The sequence below is a fragment of the Melanotaenia boesemani genome, chromosome 7 (genome assembly GCF_017639745.1).
Source record: "Melanotaenia boesemani isolate fMelBoe1 chromosome 7, fMelBoe1.pri, whole genome shotgun sequence".
In the NCBI taxonomy this organism is placed as follows: Eukaryota; Metazoa; Chordata; class Actinopteri; order Atheriniformes; family Melanotaeniidae; genus Melanotaenia; species Melanotaenia boesemani.
The window spans coordinates 24133190-24149987 of NC_055688.1; the positions used below are offsets into that span (position 1 = coordinate 24133190).

At 36.3% G+C, this 16798-nt stretch overlaps 1 long non-coding RNA gene across 1 annotated transcript; it reads left to right on the forward strand.

Moving 5' to 3' along the window:
• The first annotated feature begins 8872 nt into the window (after positions 1 to 8872).
• On the forward strand, positions 8873 to 15930 carry LOC121643300. The gene is made up of 3 exons (XR_006011085.1): positions 8873 to 8883; positions 11211 to 11221; positions 15736 to 15930. It is a non-coding gene; the product is annotated as an uncharacterized LOC121643300 (long non-coding RNA).
• Positions 15931 to 16798: the final 868 nt, after the last annotated feature.

The following is a 16798-nucleotide window of genomic DNA, read 5'->3' on the forward strand; positions in this document are numbered from 1 at the left end:
CTCATGAACTTCAAAAGCAGAATTAACTAAGGAGGAAGTGATTTAAATGGGAGGTGAACTGTTACTAAACTGAAATCACACACTCATGATTCTCAGATATGGAAAGGGTTAATAGTGTCAAACACATGACACATGTATACACACATGAGGCACTGTGTGTTTTTTACATTCAGTAAGCAGTGAAAGAGGGGCCGCCAGTCATCAACAAAGGCAGCTTTGTGGTCTATGCATGCACGTTTATCAGCGTGTGTGCGTATTGTTTGCCCCTGTGTGGGCTTGCTAGTGCAGCATGTGTGTGAATCATTATCTCTATGTGTTAGAACTTCGTTGGAATGAGAGTTGTCATGCATAGCTATCTAACAGACATCACTCACTGTTGTCTTGCTCGTTCTCTTTTGGCCTGGCTCTCTCTGTCAACGAGGAAGAGACAAATCGCTGTAACTAATACGTAACAGGACAGCTGAGCACTGCTAGTGTGACTCAGCTGGCAAGCCCTTCGATAAGAACAGATACTAACTGACAAGGCATTGATATTATTGGCTTGCTTAGTCTATCAGGCTCAGGCAGGCCTAACTGTCTGATTGACAGGCTGTGATCTCATACAGAAGAAGAGCTGAGCTGTGCATGAACTTTTGCATTTGCTCTTTTATTTGCTCTTGGAAGCTCCTATTTTTCTTGTCTGGCTCATTTGCTTTCTCTGCTTTTCTGCACACCTCCTTTGAATCTTAAAAGAAAACACTAAAATTTTCCTCTCTCCTTTGTTTTCATTTTAAAGTCAGGTGCTGCAGTGTCTCCTTTTCTTATTATTCCCCATTTTATGGCATTGTTTTGAAATAATTTCTCATACTCTATGACTGCATCAATTTTTATTTTCCTAAAAGAAAGGTTCTGCCACGTAGCAGATGGAGGCTAAATTGGGCATGAGATTTCTCAGGATTATTCATTACAATAAAATAAACTGCAATATTTACATAACTACAAAATCTTTGACAAAAATATAAGCAATTCTATTATCTGCAGCAACAACTAGCCTAACTACTCACAAAGTTCAAAATACCTTGACTTCTTATTCATTTAAATAAAGCATGTACAGTATGTTACCAAAGCAAGGGGGCTCCCATAAAACAGTGTGGGGTCACTGAGCAGCTGTAAGCAAGATCTCCAGTGAGGTGGTGTCTTGCCCAGAAAAATATATGCAAACACATGTTCTTTTGGATTACCTTGCAAGAAAAAAGCCACTACTGTTTACCATGCAAATGTCATGATGAAAGTTTAAATATTTATTGATGCACTTAGTTATCCAAAATCCTGTCAGTGAGTCATGGTTGTAGCCATGGAATGTGCATTGGATTAGACCAAATCTGCTCTTTTCTTTTTTAGGTTGCCCAAAATGGTATGGAACGCCACCGCCTCTGTTTATGATCACAGTGATGTCTACTGGAAACGACAGTTGGCTGTATTAAAACTGCTCATATCTTTTTCTCAAGCCAACGAAGTTATTTAACAAGAACACATGGTACAATATTAAAATATAGCACCATAATAAAGGACAGCTACTGTACATGAAAAAAATTATAACAATATAAATGACTAACATTGTACTGCTACTTCTGTGCTTAATGACTAATATGACATGAAAAAGACATTGATGCAATGTAAATATGTCCATGTACACTACTGTTTGTGTGTGGGACCATATGGTTGATCAGTTAATAATCAATCAGTCTAGCAAACTATTGACTATTATAAAGGACACTTGATGCAACATATGAAACACAAAGTGCTTTACAGGATAAAAGCAACAAGAGCGTCAGAAAAAAACAAACCTCCATCACCAACACTCCAAGCAGACACAGTCTAACATACAGGTATAGTAAGGATAAAAACAGGAGCTAAGCAAGAGAAGTACACCATCATAAACCAACATTTGATATTTGTAATGAATGGCAGAGGTAGTGAGGACCCAAACGCAGGCAGTCAGGACCAGATGCAAAACTGCGCAGGTGACAATGGTTTGCTTCCCACAAACTCTTGCCAGGGAACCACACATAAACCAAAAGGATCTGACAAGGGCAAACTGAAAACCATGGCATACATATACACAGAGGAACAAATTGAGAACAGGTGAAGTGAATCAAAATCAAACCAGGTGAGCTAATGAGCCAGGCACAGCAAACACAGCACATGAGGAAAACAGGAAAACTGAACTAAACATGACAAACCCCAGAACCATAAACCATAAATCAAGACAAAAACTAAAACATGACCCAAACGATGATCCTAACAGAAAACTAAAGACAAAAACCAAAACTAGAAACCAAGATCTAAACAGAACTAAACATGGCCAACCAAAACTCTAAACCATGATAAACAGAAATAAAACCTGAAAACCACAAAATACAAACCAAGACCAAAATATAACACAAACCAAAACAGACAAAAGCCAAACACAAGAACCATGTCCAATACCACGAATTCTGACAGATAGTGTTGGTTGTTTGACTAGCGCTTGTATATGAGACACTTTTCATCCAAAAATGCTTGTTTCTTTTTGTGAAATTGGCTAAATATAACTCGTTTGCATAATAAAAGATATATTGACCTAATGGCCATTAACTTCTCAGACAGTTTAAATAACTGGTTTGTTAGCTAATAGGTAATGCTGATGCTAGCTAGTTTAAATTTTTTTTTTCTTTTTTGCAGATGTCTGTTTTTGTTTGTTTGTTTGTTTTTCCCCCCCTCTATGAAATAAGCTAAATGTAACTTGTTTACACGATAAAAGATGATGAAAATTCTGGTCATTAACCTCCAAATATGAAACAAAAGCTGAGAATGTTGTTAGCTACTGGGCAGGACTGTTACTAGCTAGCTCATTTTCACCTCTAACTTTCACCATTACATTTAGACACAACAATAAATCTAAAAATGACATTTTTTGTTGCACTTTAAAAAATGTATTAAAATTAACATTCTTTCAGCCTATTTAAAATAACTTTACATTCTAGTGTTCCTCTTATGCACTTGATAGACATGAAAAACAGATCCTGTTTACAGTTTCACACTGTTGAGCAACAGCATTCTGTAAACAGCGTCGCTAAGCAACCACTGTGCACTTCATGTTATTAAAATCTAAATTTCTATTTCATCAACTTTCTTGAGGACAAATTTTATTTTTACTTTTGTCAACATCGGTTTGAAGAGATCCTTGCAATCAGAGACCCAAAGAGGACCAAAAACAGCTTGGAAACGTGTTACTGGTGAGCCAACATTTTATTTTGTGTATAACTAAAATTAACTTGGTGTAACCTATAGCCAAGAGATTTTAGAGAATAAGTGTTTACTACAACATTTAACTAACATAAAAGTGGTCAGAAACAGCACGTAGGCCTGAATGCTAATTTACCTTTCATCATAAAAGAACGATAAAAAATATAACAGTGTGAACCACAGTCTCAGAGCTGTTCATCTTTCAATACATAGAGTACAGGATGTGATCTTTGTTGGTTGTCTTTTTTTTATGACAACCAACCAGAGAATTTGATGATGACAATCACCAAATTACTCAAAGGTGATCCCAACTAGTGTCCAATAAAAGTTGTTTTTACAGTTGTGATATAGACTCAGCCATCCTCTTGAAATGGATTCATATTTTCATACTATCTATTTATAACTATCATTACAGTTATTGTTCTTGGTATAGATTATCCTTTTTATGTTGAATAGAGTGACTGTAGCCTCGAACGTTGACCAACATTCTCTGTCAGAAAAAATCACTTTTGACATCATATGCAGTACTACAGCCCACAATATTTTCAGTGTAAGAAATCCACACGATATTTTAGATACAGCATTCCAGCATGATTGTCCAACACATAAAAATCAGGCACAAGAAATCCCTCCAATGAGTTTATATAACAGAAACACAAAATTCTACTATGCAATTTCAGCTTTGATTACTATAAATTTAAATGTGATGTGGTTTTAATATATCAGCTTCAAAGAATTGTTTTGATTGCATAACCAAATTCACCACAAGTACACACTCGCAATGATAATACCTCGAAATATAAATTAGCCGGTGATAATGATCCCCTGCTGTTAGTGTAGACGATAGCATTCAAGACGATATTTATGTTAGAATTTGACTTTGCTGTGTACGAACTCGTCATTTACACCAACAAATCTACCAAAAACCTAGTGTATTCCTTTAAGATACGCAGACATGTTAATCGAGCTGTTTCCGGACCTCCTCTTCCTCCCTGTCTGTCTGTCCTTCTCCTATTTGCACTCTGTGAGTTTTCTTGTTTCACAATCTTTTTTCCATATGTCTCTACCTTCCCTCAACATGTCCCCCCATGTGCCATCCTTTCTGACCACAAGATGTACTTTTTTTTTCATTTTGAGTCACTTATGCTTCATCTTCACCCCATGTGTCCTCTTTTCTCTGCTACAATCAGACCCTTTCACACTTCCCTCAAATTCCCTCGGCCACCCCCGCGTTCTTGCCGTCTTTTTCCATCTGTCTATTGCTATCTTTTGTCTTTCTCCCTTTCCCCCCTCTCTGCTCTGCTCACCTGCAGCACATAAAAATTCCTCTTTTCTTTCTCCAGAGGATAGTTCAGTCACTCAGGGATTTACTACATTCCTCTATGCTTTCTCTCCCTCTTTGTCTCCATATCTGTCTCCCCTTGTCTCTCTCAGTTTTGGCAGCACTACACAGCATTTGATTAGGCCTATTTTGTCCTTTGTCTATTTAACACATTTATATCCCTCTTTAAATCCCTCTTGTTTTTTTTCTTCTCTCCATCCCTTCCTGTGGACACACATTTTAATTCTAACCTGTTATTTCAATGACCCCACCCAGATTTTCTTTTTTCTTTCTATAGCACCCACTCTACCTGCCCCACCTGGCCTCTCCTTGCCTGGTTTCTGCCATGAGCTGGAACATCCCGCCTCCTCTTACTTAGCTGGAGGGCGCAGGGTTGGGCTGCAGCTTCTCACCACGTTTCTTGGGGGCTGGTGTGGGGGTGGAGGGGTACTCCAGTGCCTGAGGCCTGGGATGAGAGTGATTTATGAGTTAATCAATTGGTTGTCTGTGTGAGTAAGCAAAACCACAGAGGTGTGTGAACTCTTTCATGTCAGTGTCTGTGCTTGTTGACTTAGTTCCCCAGGAAAACACCGCGAGCTGTCACTCCCCATGTTGTGCAGCTTCTCAACATGTTTTCAAAAGCAATTAGGGAGAAAATGGGGCTTGGCATTCATTCAGCTGATGGTTGAATGGCTTGTATGTGTGGATGCTCATGCACGGGTGTTATGGTCTAACAGAAGCCCTACTTGATTGTGAAAAACACTGATATACATGTGATTTGCCAAATAACTCATTTTTGGAATACAGCCCTTTTGACTCAGCAGATGTCTCTGTCCTCTCTGTCCCTGTCCTGTCTCAGTCTGTGTACAAGTGACAGAAGTGATGTAGAGATAATTAAGATTATTACTTTTTCATTGATGATACCAGCTAGAGAACAAACTGGTCTCAGACCTAACCAGACAACAACGGAACTCAACATCATGCTAAGATTCTGACGAAACAGAGCTAGCAAGGGTTTTATTTGTAAAACAGGGAGCATCTACTTTATTAATTACAACCAGGATTTTAATATTAACTAGCTAGGGTTAGTGACTACTACTTACTCACAGTGTGATCTGAAGGTGCAGCTGCAGTTGAGTGAAAGGTGAAAATATAAAAAGCGAGTGATAAACAGACCGGATTTGGCTGCAGGGATTTCAAATGGGAAACTTCACTGCACTGCGTTCCAGACATCACTGAACACAGCCAAAGTTATTACTAACACTTCAGTCATTAGAGCAAATAATTAAATAATAAAACAATGATTTTTAGGGGGCTTTAGAACATTTTAGGGTGGCTCAGGAAACCCTAAAATAGGCCTAAAGATGCTCACGCTTTCATGTGTAGATACGCCACTTGATCATCTCTTCTGTGTATTTTTTTATACTTGACTGATTCGTGTCAGTGTTAGGAGGCTTAACAAAAGACTTCCTGGAAGCTATTGCTCAATAAAAAGATGACAAAATACAAAGAAACGAGGGGGTGGACTTTTACAAGGATGTGTATCTAAACCTAACACAAAAGGGGTGGAAATTTATGTGTTTGTCCCCCCTTTTTATCATATTTACTGATGTTGTATTATTCATCATTGGAAAACCTGATTAGTTGCCTTTACAACGATTTATAACTTGTAAGAATTGTGCATTTGTGGGATGAGGATTCTAGATAAACATGTGAGTAGTGACTAACTGAAACCCTGTTTTATTATTTGCATAGTTAAATTTAGATAGTATATATATATATATATATATATATATATATATATATATATATATATATATATATATATATATATATGGTAGAGACATATGGAAAAACGAGTGTGAAACAAAAAAACTCACAGAGCGATATAGGAGAAAGACAAACTGGAAGAGGAGATCGGGAAACAGCTCAATTAACGTGCCTGTGTATCTTTAATATACATATATATCTATATATATATATATATATATATCATATTGTGCAAGCTGTGTACAAGTCATGGATGTTTGTACATTGAAAGTTGCTGCCTAATGGTCTGACAGCAAGAGTTATTGAAATATTAGATTCACAAAATTGTAATAAATTATTTAAAATTAATATTTGGTGGTACAAGCACATGCAACTTATTTACCTTAAAGACAGTCATTTAAGACTATGCCAAATAGGGGGAAGAGCCTCACAAAGGCCTAAATTACACTCAACAACACACACTGCTAAAGATGTAATTTTAAAATGAGCTTTTATGTTAATCTAAAGTTCTGTAGTAAGGCAAACGTAGTAGGTACCTGTTGTTTGATGCTTCCTTTGGTTTGATCAATGAGATAACATTTAAAGCACTCAGCTGGGTCTCAGCTGGTGTCAGACTGGTTTAGGTTAGTTAACCAGGCTGGACAAGCTAGTCAGACTGGTCTTGCTGGGTTATTGCAAGCCAGCTGGCTGGGAGGACTAACGGCAAAGCCTGGTTGGTATCAGTAAAACAATCCACAGTAATTATGTTAGTTCAAACTAAATCAGACTCATTAAGAAACACTACAGAATGTTGGAAGATTTTCTCATTGAGGTTCCCCCTTACGACAGCTAATTCAACGTTTCTCCACCTTATTCTGAGCTTTCTCCAGCCAGTAAAAGTCAGTTTTATGTAGACTCTTCTCTTATCTCTTCCCCCGTCCATTTCTCTTTTTCTTTTCCTCTCCTTCTCTGATAATAACCCATTTATGTTTCTTTAATAAATCAGAGTGTTTATGATGACATAATAAATGTCACTGTGCCATCAAACGGGTCAGAAATGCAGTTTTAAGGTTGGAAAATTACAGTTTTAATTTAATAAAAACATGTTAGTCCAAATGAAATCAAAGGAAACTTATCAAAGCTGGACTAACCTTTTGTTGAATTCATCCTGCATGTATAGCTACACTAAAACTGGAATCAGACTGTCTTTAGATGCTCTGCACATGCTCCATGGTACCCATCCAGTACACAGAAGAAGAAGCCAATGATAACAAAAACAGATGAGTGTAACTGCAAAATCATTACAGCCAAACTTCCAAAAAATCTTCTGCTTCTTTTCTCAGCTGGTTAAACATGTCATAAATTGTGATTGAAAAGCAGCTCATGAAGACTTGGTGTCAAATTGTGTTCCCTAAAAGTTTTTCCACACTGTCACTCTGCCTTAATGAGATCCTGACTTTATAACTGCAGCATCGTTAGCAAAATCACAATTCAAACTATGTAAACTGTCTGTGGCAGTGCAAAGTTATCATATCTCTTCTTATCTCTTGTACTGGAATAAGAATTCATTTTTTTTATTTATTTTTTTTTGCTATTCATTAAACGATTGCTTGTCATAACCATCTGATGTTTAAACACTTTTTTCCATTTTAAACAAGTCTTTGTTTCCTGTTTTCCTGCTATGCTCTGACCAGAGTTCAACCCAGCAGAAGAGCTGATATAACAAAAAAAACTAAAAAGCCAAATCGTGTCAGACTGATTTGCACTCCCACATTCAGTCTTCTGGGTAACGGTCAGAAAAAGTATGAAGGCTAAAATGGATGTGTGAAAATGGCTGAAGAGACATGTTCATGGTGCCTTGACATATTTCGACAAACAGATGAGCTCATTTTACATAATCTAACCTTTGTTTGTGTGTCCTGCTATGTTTTGTATTTAATCTAGAGTACCAGTCAAAAGTTTGTACACACCTAACCATTAAAATTTAATGTGTTGATGTTTCCCATAATAAGCCACAGAGTAAGAGATATTTGATGGCATATAATAAGGCTGGTAACTGGCATACGTCCTGGGAAAAGCACATATGGACAAGTGCAAAGAGGGAGAAATTGCATGGACAGGTGGAGCATAGCAAATAAAAGTGAGGTAAACACAGGTATCCAAGCACAAGATATACTTCAGTGCCTTTGTTATCTGAGCCAAAGTATCCTGAGGTGATTCCAGCAGCTTCAGCCAAGAACTTAGCTCGGTGCATTTGTTTTGCTCATTTTATGACAATCATATTCCTCCACAAGTCTTGTAAAATTTCACTTATGATTAATGGCTGCAGTTGGAGCGTCTGAGCAAATCATTTTTTTTCTTCTTTTTTCTTCCCCCTAAAGCTTTGAGTGGGAGTCAATGAGGCATTTTACATATTGCCATTTTACAGTCAACGTTACATGTTTGACGTGTCACGGTTTGTTAGAAACTAAAACGCCTGTTTTGGACCAGATGTCCACCCACACAAGGAGGACATAGAGTGTGCTCTCTTGTTCTTATTCACACATGTGCACACACACACACACATGTACACCTCTTTCCTGTGACTTAATAAAAGGGAGAATGGTGTGAAAGGTAAATAGAGGGCTTTTAAACTGTCGGCGTGACACACAGACAGGAGATTATGGAAGAACTACAGACTCCACTGCACATACACATAGTCACACTCTTCCTTTTGTTACTTTGGAGGAGACATTAAAGTTATGCTTTGGAGACCCACCCTAACCCTAATCCTTAAAAGTACATGTCACATCACAGCATTAACGTTAAAGATAACAGTAGTGATGTTCTGTGTTTTTAATGTCAACAAAAGTGGGAAAAAAAAAATCTAAATACACATTCAGACAATTCAGACTAACAGTTGGTATAAGTCTGCTGGCTATATTAACACAGCATACTGCAAGGTTCAGATACAATGCCTCTGAAACAAAAATGCAAAACCAAATAGGCTCTTGTTGCATCAGATATGCTTATAATGCTAAAAACAAAAAGTGTTTTGGTTTTGTAGTGACTTGCCTTTTCCTCTTTTTCAGAGCTCTCCCAATCCATGAAGATGTTCAATGAGAACAGTGGTGGCTCATACAATCTCCACAAAAGTCTTCCCCTTCTCTAAATTGTAGTTACTTCAGTAAAAGTGACTGTTGTGCAACTTTTAGAATTGTTCACTGTTCTTGTGGATTTCTGGTTACACCTAGAAAAACTGCAAAGAAACCTAGTTGCCAGGTCGGGTTTTAGTTACTTCAAATTGTCTTGATGAATGTTCACACAAGTGCATAGGCTACATCACTGGGTCTGGGTAGATCTAAAGAGAAAGCATACATTTTTAAGTTTAAGTCTCATCCTCTGGCAGTAAATGCTGTAAGATGACATCATGTTTTGAAAGGCCAAAAGTACAATTTTTCAAAATCTTGTCCTGAAGTAAATAAATAAGAAAAGACCAGTTTTATTTTTGTGTTTACATCTCATATGCATATTTTCTAAACCAGTAACACCTGCAGTAGCACCATTTTTTCCGTTAACCTCCTTGTGCAAACCCATCCAGCAGCTACAATACGGCAGGTGACAGTTTTGCATTCATGCAGAAGCTAGTAAGTATATTATGGCTCGTCTTGTATTGAAGTGTGACCTGAAGCAGAAGCTTTACCTTAACATCATTCCAAAGAAATGTCTCATTTTTAGCTTGATCCTCCACTATTTCCTTCTTTGTATGTTTGCTTTTGTTTTGTTTTGTTGTTTTGTTTTTTGTTTTCTTTGTTTTTGTTTTTTTACATATGGGTTTTTATGCGGTGTAGAGCATGTCTACACGGTGGTGTGGTGATTAGCATTGTAGCTTTACAACAAGGTCGCTGGTTCTAGCCTTGGCTGGGGGAGGTTCAAGCAGTGGCCTTTCTGTGTGGAGTTTGCATGTTCGTGAGTGCGTGGGTTCTCTCCAGGTCCTCTGGATTTGTTTGACTCTCTGTGTTGGCCTGTGATGGACTGACAACCTGTCCAGGATGTACCCAGCCGGCTAATTGCTGGGACAGGCTCAAGTTTCCCCACAACCCTGAATTGAATGAAATGGGATAGAAAATAGATGGATGGATGGGTTTTTATGCATGCTCCATGTTTTATTCCCTGTTTTTGATTGTGGTTGTAGTTCTGTTGCAGCATTTTTTTTTCTTTTACTGATTTTTATGTTTATTGTTTACTGTGTAGTGTTTTATGTTGTAGTTGCTTTATTGTTCAGCACTTTGGTAACTGTGTGTGATGTTGTTCAGGCACTTTGGTCCACTTTAGTAAAGTGCACTATGAAAGAAAAACCAAACCAAACAAAGATGCAAATTTCTTTGGAATTCCCTGCCCAGTTGTACAGAGTCTCCTGGACTATCCTCATGTGAATGCACCCTTAAAAACTACTAATGGGCATAAAATAGATTTATGGTGCATTCACGCCAGGATGGTAAACTGCATTCATGCTGCACTACTCAAACAAATCAGACCTTATAAAAACGTGTTCCAGAGGTAGTGCTGCACCAGTATTACTGAAGGAGAAGACGAGACACACAATGAAGAAGAAAACTCGTATATCTACTGGTTATTTCAGAACAACTTTGGTTTCTAGTACATAATAGCTAAACACGGAACTGCATCAGATCATAGTCTTGGGTTGATCACATTTATATAAGAACATTTACCAAATTCTTCCACGTCTGACTGCTCCTGTCCAAAACCAGCTATCGCTCCACACGATTGTATGTTTTGGTTGTTTTTATTTACGATGCCATGCCTGAACTCACATTGCACTTTTTTTCGTCGTCCTGTCTTCCTGTAATTGGTCAGTTTGAAATGGACCGAGGCCTGTGTTTAGTGTAGGCCTACTAAGTCCACTTATTTGATTCAAATCAGAATTAGTTTGCTCATTCACCACACCCCCAAACAAAGCAGACTTTCCAAGCAAGCAGACTTTCCAAGCAAATGGACTAAGATTAAAATAAAAAAGGCTGGTGTGAATACACCCTTAAACACTTAAAGTACCAAAGGTGTATTAATCCGTAGCAAAAAATGGCCTAAAATAAACTTTGGAGTAGGATTTGCTGATTATTTAACACCATTTAAAGAATAAAAAAACTGATTGCAAAGAAGTCGTTAGTGAGCACTTTTGTTAAAGCTGGCTTCATAGAGTCAACAACACTTTGGATATTAACAAAGCCATTGCTGGTTTTTGTTGTTAACGGTTGTGAAAAAATATTTTAATTATTCCTAGATATTAACTAAACGTCTTCCCATAGTTTTATATCACCCCATATTTGAGGTAATTCTCCACTGTGTGATGCAAATAATAATATTTTGTCCCTACAAGTTAAACAATACATTATTTTCCACAAACATGACACATTTTCTTAGACGAAGCTTCCTCTTTTGTTCTCCTAAATTCTCACAAACACTGGACCAATTTCTTTTCCCAGTTTACACCATTTAGGCAGTAGCTAATTCTTTTGTCCTGTTTCAAGCTTAGAAAGTAAGGCATATGTTTTCACGGTCATCTTAAAACCCCATGGTAATATGATGCTATTTCTTCATTCCGTCACGCTGTCTGATTTTTTTTTTCTTTAATTTCTTTGTGGGCTATCACCATATGAACACACCGAGGCAAGACTGGACCAAAACAAAGCAAGCAAGGCATGCTTAAATCTGCCTGGAAGGACACCCTCAGCAAAAAGTAGTTAATTCAAGTGTGCTATGAGTATACTTATTTTATACTAAAACTAAGAGACAGTATACTGAAAGTTTACTTTTTAATTATTATATTTTATATGCTTAAGAATAGTAAAGTGAAGTATACCAAGCTTATACTGATAAGTATAAAGAAAAGTCTGAGAATAAGTATATTTATATATAAGTATATAAGCTTATACTTGTACTTAAGTATAATTTTTACTTCTTTCTGCCAAAAAGTAGATACTTACTTTATCTTGATCCACGTACAGAATAAGGTCAAGTCATTGACTCATGCTTACATTTAAATTAGCAGAATAAAAATCTCATGTTTACTTTGAGGTATTACTTTTGTTATAAACTTACATGTTCAAGATCACATGGTGCTGGAGTTTAAAAGTTTACAGTTAATAGTATGTGTACTCAACTGCATTATTTTTATGTCCCTAAAAGTTTGGTTTTAGTAATTCTAAGTTCATAAAAGTATACTTTAAGTATACTTTATAAAAAACTAAAATGTGGACTAGACGTATTTATCAAGTACACTAATAGTATACAGATTTTTTACTTGTATACTTGGAAGCGTACTTTTGTAAACTTAAAATGCCCTTATAAAGCATTCTTAAAGTCTTTTTTATAAACTTAAAATATTCCAGAAGTATTAAGTTAGTATGCTTTCTAGTACACTACAAGTACATGGTGTGTAGTATACTTGCTATACTAAGGCTTATACTCAAGTATACTTATTGAAATAAACTTCAAGTATACTACTTTTTGCTAAGGGCAGGCAAATATGAGCAAATAAGATGAGCATGGAGAAATGAGTATGGCACCATGTTTAAATGTGAATTTTTCAGCCTGCAGAACCATGCCGCTGTCCACCTGAGACATTCACACAAGGTGAAACTAGGCCAGCTCCTTTAAACTCTCATTGGTCTCAATTTAAATCCAGATTATTTCTTTTACTTTTTCAGAAGTCCACAACTGCCATGCACATAATCACTGCTAGGAAGGAAAAAAAGAAAAAAAAAAAAAAAGAATTCAAGGGGACCAAAGTTACTTTGAGTAAGTTTGTGCCTTCATGTTGGATTTACTTGATAGCTGGCACAAAGATCACAAGCGCTGGTCAGTTTCGCCCTGGGTTTCTTAGTCCTGTGTGACAGTCAAAGTTAATTCCCCAGCAAAGAGCTCAGTGGGAGCTAAAATAACGAGTGACTAGAATTTGATTTTGCGCGATGTGGCCAGACTTGATTGACACATTCTACAATCAAATCAAAGTGCTGGCAGATGGTTCTGATTTTTCACAACCGTTGTGGTTAAGGGACAAAAATGAACAAATGGGAAAGAAAAAAATACAGACAAACACTCTGTGACATGGGAAAGCATGGAAAGAGTTTTAATGAGACAAAAGAATACATTTTTTTTCATCTTTTTCTCTTTAAATCACAAGATTGTTACTCGACCGTTGAAATTTTTTGACTGGGAAGAGTGACTGAAAATTGGGAAACTGAACAAAAAGGTTATTTAGTATGGATCCTTTTTGTTTTTGGATCACTATGCTTGTGTATTGAATTATGTCAAATGCTTTGTTTTTCTTATTCTGTTTTTTTGTCCACTTTGTGGCATTTTTTTATTTATTTATTTATTTTTACCTCTGCCAAGGAAAAGGTCATGTACTCAATAGCGTTGGTTTCTCTGTCTGTTGGCAACATTTTTTGTTTTGATTAAATTTTCAGGAAATCCCAGAAATAGAATGAGGAACAAGTGATGACATTTTAAGGGTGATCTGGATCAATACCTGCATCCAGGATTTTTTAAAGGATTCTTTACTATGGGGAGAGGGGATTATTTTGCCATTTGTTTCTAACTCAAAATTAATGCCTTCAATCACTGGCAAAATAAATAAAGAAATAAAAAATCCCAGTGGCTTGGTTCTTTCAGTTTGTCTTTTTAGTTTAAGGCCACAAGTATGGTAGAAAAGTAGAAAAATAAATAAAATAAAATAAAAAAGAAATCGACTACTACTTTTAGAACATATCATGAGGTTTCAAAGTTCAGTTCGAAAAACGAACTAGTTAATAGTTTTTTTTTCCCAATATGTTGCTGCATTTTCTTGTTGTTGCCACCCAAAAAAACCTGCGAGTCTACAAACTTTTGGCTGCAACTACACCATCAAACAGATCATTTATATGTTCATTTATTGTTCTGATATTTTGATTCTGAAATCAAATAAATTCGCTATCTGTTCATCTGTGTAGATTCATTTCTGAGAAATTAATGTCTGGATATGTTTCTGCAGTCCGCGGTTCTCCAGGATGTGTTTATCACTGCCCTGCACCAAGTTGGAAACAGAGGATGAAAATCCAGTAGTTAATTTCCTTTTTGTGCACTGATCACAAAGCTGCTGTTGCAGCCGAAGGCACAACTTGGAAATGATAAGATTAAATATTCATAAATACATCTGAATAAGAAGGAGATTAAAAAGAGGAGAGCTAAACTGCTAAACTGATGTAAACAGATGGCAGGTACCCCCTAAATGGCTATTTCTCCAACAATTCTGTGCACTGATGACATCAGTGGGTATTCTCTATAAAGTATATGATTTAATTAGTTAAATAGTGTCTAAAGACAGGGCATTTGGCTAATCCTGTCCCATAGGGTCCTCAGTATAGTGATTCCTACATAGCTACTAATTAAATGAGTCAGTGAGCAAGTGATAAATTTAAGCTCAACTCATTTGACCAAACCCCACTACTTCTTCTGCAGACTTTATGACTAAATTAGCCCACACCGCCCCCTTTTGGCGATAATACTAATTAACTGAGTTTATTTGTTAAAACTAATTACTTGAAGCGCCTAATCTGCATTTCCTGTTTTGTTTTAACAATATTTGAAAAGTTAGCATATAAATTACTTGATAATTATATGTACAGAATATTCAGTATTCAAGTATTTGATTGTCAGTTTCTGCAGTATGTGAGTAAATACTCAGGAATCGAAAAGGATGTTTCTCTCCAGTCCACAGTACAAAAGTAAAGAGAATAAAAAACAAAAATAAAATAATAATAAAAAAAGTGTATAAAAAATACAAAGAGTATGACTGAATATATACATTCCTGTACACATGAACCCTATACATACACATATACACATACACATACAGTATTTCTCATGTTTCGACACACAGACGTACAAATTGTAATAATTGCATACAGTATTGTTATCTGCTGTCTTCAGAGGCCTTTATGATTAAAAATATAAAGCTTTACAAAATACATTATGAAGCCATGTCAGACACTAAAAGGAGGAATAACCATGGATTTTTTTTTCTTTAGTCAAACTCAGCTTTTTCATAATGAATATGCAATGCATCTTAAGTGAGTTACTTGACGTGAAAGAGGACTGCTTGGCTAGGACTTCATCTGAAGTAAAATGAGTTTGTTACTCTGAGTAGTGAAGATCAAAACTTAAAGAAGGTTCAGTCACTGCTGATTTAAACTTGCTGCTCGGTGCTCTCAAGAAGTCATAACTTTTTTTTTACCAGGAAGATTATAGAGTAAAGAATAGTGAGAGGGGGGTCCAAAATTAAAAACAAAATCGAGAACTCAAAAACAACCACAGACATATGTTTTCCTAACCTTGCAAACCTCATTCCTGAATCCTAGTCCCTTTAACACCGACCATGTCGGCGCCGACAGATTTTACATGCGTTGTTCTACCTACCGTAATTCCTAGATCATTTGTGCCATAAAAATCATTCAAACAGTTCCTGAAAGTAGAGAGAATGGCCTTTGCACTCATATAAGGCTTATTACGGTAGGCCGCTGCGATCGCGAGATTCAACAGGTCAAACACAGGCGAGACTCACTGTGGTGAAGTTAGTTTCAAGTTGGATATTGGATATTCGCGCTGTGGTTGTTGACTTAGGGACTGTCAATAAATTTTGAACCATCACTCTTCAGAAACAAAACTTATAGCTGTCCTCTCTTGTTACCAACTCTCACAAAATCAATGAAATATCATGCAACAAAATTAAATGAATCTGCTAAATTACCAGATTTTTGAGTGATTTTGCTGTATTTTTTCGACGTGTTTTTAGACATTTTTTTTATCCAGAATTTCTGATTATCCTTCAATAGCTTCCAGGTCATGTGACCCATTGACACAAAATCCATCTAAACTGTTCTCCTAGTCTCCACAGATGAGGCACACTCATTTTTTATTGCATTTATAGTCATTTATTATTTTTGAGTAATTTTTTTACTGTAAATTTATGATTATTGTTCAATAGCTTCCAGGTCATGTGACCCATTGACACAAAATCCATATTAAACTTTTCTCCTAGTCTCCACAGATGAGGCACACTCATTTTTATTGCATTTATACTCATTTATTATTTTTGAGTAATTTTTTGTTACTGTAAATTTATGATTATCGTTCAATAGCTTACAGGTCATGTGACCCATTGACACAAAATCCATCTTAAACTATTCTACTAGTCTCCAGAGATCAGGCACACTCATTTTTTATTGCATTTATAGTCATTTATTATTTTTGAGTATTTTTTGTACTGTAAATTTATGATAATCGTTCAATAGCTTCCAGGTCATGTGACCCATTGACACAAAATCCATCTTAAACTATTCTACTAGTCTCCAGAGATCAGGCACACTCATTTTTTATTGCATTTATAGTCATTTATTATTTTTGAGTATTTTTTGTTACTGT